Raw genomic sequence first — 4567 nt, forward strand, 5'->3', positions numbered from 1 at the left:
CATAGATTCTTTTTGAATTTATCTAGAAAATTCTAATACTCACTTGAATTGAGATAAGGCATATATTCTGTTTGAATTTATCTAGAAAATTCTAATACTCACTTGAATGATCATGTCGATCTATTATACATTCTAAATTACTCTAAAGTAAATTTGTTCACTCCTAAAATTGAAATGACAAAAGATAACCAAAAAAAAAAGCAACACGTGACTCAGGAACATTAAAGTGTAAAAAAGCAATAAAAATGAAAATCCTCCTTACCCTCCACAACCTAAAAGCATCACAACAACGATAGTCGATCTAGTGGTATTGATCATTGTGGTTGCTTGTTAGTTGTTCAGATCTGAAAGTGCGGAACTCATTGGAAGGTTATCAGAATCGTAAAAGAAGCTTTGAGCTCACTAGAACACCTGCAAAATAAATAAAAAATAAAATAAAAAAGGGATAAGGAAAAGGGGTCTCATTCGGTGTTTGTTTATAATTGATTTGAAGTTTTGGGTGGCTACTAGTTTGTCATAAAAGAAGAGGGAACACCGTTGTGGAGGTAGGGTTATGGTGGTGATGAGTAGGGTGTTCTTTGGCGCAAAAGACGAAAAAAAATTGTGGTATGACTTGAAAGACTTAATAAATAAAGTGAGTGAGATTTATTGATGAAAAATATAATTATTAAATAATTTAATAATTAAATTAGGAATTAATTAGTATAAAATATAAAATTAATAAAGAATATTAATCATATAGAAAACAAAACAAAAAGAATATAAAAGAATATAGTTTCTGATAATACATCAAATATTGTAATCTTATAATATGACATTTAATAAAATTGGCCCAAAAATAATCAGATGATATAACATTTAATATATTTTGCCAAAAAAAACTTTGAAATCAATATCGAAATGCATAAATAATATTTTTACATCAGTAGTGTGAAAGTGAAATTTTTTTCCAGAAATTTTCATGTAGTGATTTTTCAGACACGTGTAAAATTCCATTCTGTTTCTAAGTAGATATTACAAAGGACATGAGTCATTTTCAGTCAGTTACTTCTTATTTAGACTCTAGCTAAATTGTATTTTTGGATCAATTTCCTAACTCCATTATTAAATCACGTGACAAGGAGCTATTTCGTCATTAATATTTACACCCACGAAAATAAAAAATATCTTCACGTTTTTCCCACTGTCACGCCTGGATTATATTATGAACACCAACACTTAAATTAATATCCTCAATAAGTTTATAACATTGAATTGATCATTAGCAAAGTTTATAATAACCTTATTTCATCGTCTTCTATTTCATAATATTTTCAAAATAAATAAGCAGAATGGTCAAATGTTCAAAATCTACCTATACATATATTTTAAGTTATTATTATACGCGTCGATAATATTATTATGCGCATTGACATAATATCATAACATTATTGATCTCCAAAACAGAAGAAAGAATAACTTGAAAACTGTAATAAACAAATGAGAAAAGATGCTTTGATTAAACCTAATACAAATAGAATTAATTCTTTTATGAAAAATTAGTAATTTTCAAAAAAGAACGAAAATTTTAAAATGGCAGAAACTCGTAGGAATAAAATCATCACATTAATATTCAAGAATCAATCAAAACACTGATATTTTTTTAAAAAAAAACTGAAAAATATAACTCAAATAACTGTATACTTTTTAATTCCGAACCACAAAGGTTAATAGATATATTTATTACTCTCTACAGTGTGATTTAACTATGATTAAAGTAATTTTTTAGGTACATATAGTAGATGCGAACCCCCTTTCGCTACTTCATATGTGTATTTTTTCAGATTTTGAATGCTTTTATTAAAAGTTCTGGCTCCGCCACTACTTTCTCGAGTCTATATGAAGTAAAAAAATCATCAAATAATCTGAAATTTTAAACAATTCGTTTATTTTTAACAATGAAAAAAATAAAAAAAATCATTACTATAGGGAGTTAAAACAATCTGATAATATGACATTTCAAAAAAATTTCCCAAAAAACAATTACATGATACAAGATTTAGTAAATTTTTCCCCCAAAAAAACTTTGAAATCAACATTGAAATGCATAAATAATAATTTTCACATCTTTAGTGTCAAAGTAAAAACTTTTCGCAAATATTCATGTAGTGATTTTTCAGACACGTGTCAAGTTCCATTCTATTTCTCAGTAGATAATTACAAAGGATTTTCAGTTGGTTACTTCTTATTCAGACTTAAGCTAAATTGTATTTTTGGATCAATTTCTCAAGTCCCTTCTTAAATCATGTGGCAAGGAGCTTTTTCGTCATTAAAACTTACACCCACAGAAATAAAAAAACATCTTCACATTTTCTTCACACACACCTGGATTATATTATCAATACCAACTCTTAACTTAATATCCTCAATAGGCTTATAACATTGAACTGGTCATTAGCAATGATGTTAATGACCTTATTTCATCGTATTCTATTTCATAATATTTCTCAATAGAAATAAGCAGATTGATCAATTGTTCAATATCTACCAATATATATATTTGAGGTTATTATTATACGCGTCGATAATATTATTATACGCGTTGATACAATATTCAAGAATCAATCAAAACACTGATATATTTTTAAAAATTTTAAAAATATAAATCAAATAACCGTATACTTTTTAACTCCGAACCACAAAGGTTAATCGATATATTTATTACTCTCTGCAGTGTGATTTAACTATGATTATAGTAATTTTTAGGTACATATAGTAGATGTGAACCTCCTTTTGCTACTTCCTGTGTATATTCTTTAGATTTTAAACCCCTTTATTAAAAATTCTGGCTCCGCACTACTTCGTGGAGTCCATATGAAGAAAAAAATCAACAATTATATTATATTTTAAATAGTTCATTTATTTTAAACTATAACAAAAATTTAAAATGTCATTAACATAGGGAGTTAAAATAATCTGGTAATATGACAATTAAAAAAATTTGCCCAAAAAATAATGAGATGATACAAGATTTAATAAAATTTGCCCAAAAGAACTTTGAAATCAACATCGAAATGCATAAATAATATTTTACACATTTTTAGTCTGAAAGTGAAAACTTTTCGCAAATTTTCATGTAGTGATTTTTCAAACACGTGTCAAGTTCTATTCTGTTTCTCAATAGACAATTACAACGGACTGGTGTCATTTTCAGTTGGTTACTTCTTATTTAGAGTCTAGTTAAATTGTATTTTTGGATCAATTTTCCAAGTCCCTTCTTAAATCACGTGATAAGGAACTATTTCGTCATTAAAACATACGTCCTAGGAAAATAAAAAACCTGTTTACATTTCCCCACTTTAGCACATGAATTATATTATGTACACCAACAATTAACTTAATATCCTCAATAAGTTTATTACATTGAACTGATCATTAGCAAAGTTTGTAATGATCTTATTTCATCGTCTTCTATTTCATAAAGTATTTTTTAAAGGTGATAAGTACAATGATCAATTGTTCAATATCTACCTATACATATATTTTAAGTTATTATTATAAGCGTTGATAATATTATTATACGCGTTGACACAATATCATAACATTAGTGATCTCCAAAACAGAAAAAAGAATAAAGAAAAAAATGTTGATAACAAACAAATCAGAAAAGAAACTTTAATTAAGCCTAATACAGTTAGTAATATTCAGAAAATAACAAAAAATTAAAAATGACAAACTTGTCAGAATAAATCATTATTTTGATATTCAAGAATCTATAAAAATAATGATATTTTTTATAAACTGAAAAATATAACTCAAATAACCGTATACTTTTTAACTCCAAACCACAGTGGTTAATATATATATTTATTACTCTCTGCAGTGTGATTTAAATATAATTAAAGTAATTTTTTGGTACATATAGTAGTTGTTGAACCCCTTTTCGCTATTTCATACTTTTCAGATTTTTGATGCTTTTATTAAAAGTTCTGGCTCCGCCACTACTTCCTCAGTCTATACGAAGAAAAAAAATTAACAAAAAATCTTAAATTTTAAACAATTCATTTATTTTAAACTAAGAATTATTTTTAAAAAAAATCCATTAATACAGGGAGTTAAAATAATCCTATAATATGACATTTAATAAAATTTGCCCAACAAACAATCAGATGATACAACATTTAATAAATTTTGCCCCAAAAAAACTGGGAACTCGACATCGAAATGCATAAATAATATTTTTCACATCTTAAGTGTCAAAGTGAAAACTTTTCGCAAATTCATATAGTAATTTTTCAGACACGTGTCAAGCTCCATTCTGTTTCTCAATAGGTAATTACAACGGTCTGGTGTCATTTTCAGTTGGTTACTTCTTATTTAGACTTTAGCTAAATTGTATTTTTGGATCAATTTCTCAAGTCCCTTCTTAAATCATGTGACAAGGAGCTATCTCGTCATTAAAACTTACACCCACAGAAATAAAAAACCTCTTCACGTTTTTTCACTTTCACACTCATGGATTATATTATGAATACCAACTCTTAACTTAATATCCTCAATAGGCTTATAACATTGAACTGGTCATTAG

Source organism: Solanum pennellii, chromosome 1 (genome assembly GCF_001406875.1).
Source record: "Solanum pennellii chromosome 1, SPENNV200".
NCBI classification, from domain to species: domain Eukaryota; kingdom Viridiplantae; phylum Streptophyta; class Magnoliopsida; order Solanales; family Solanaceae; genus Solanum; species Solanum pennellii.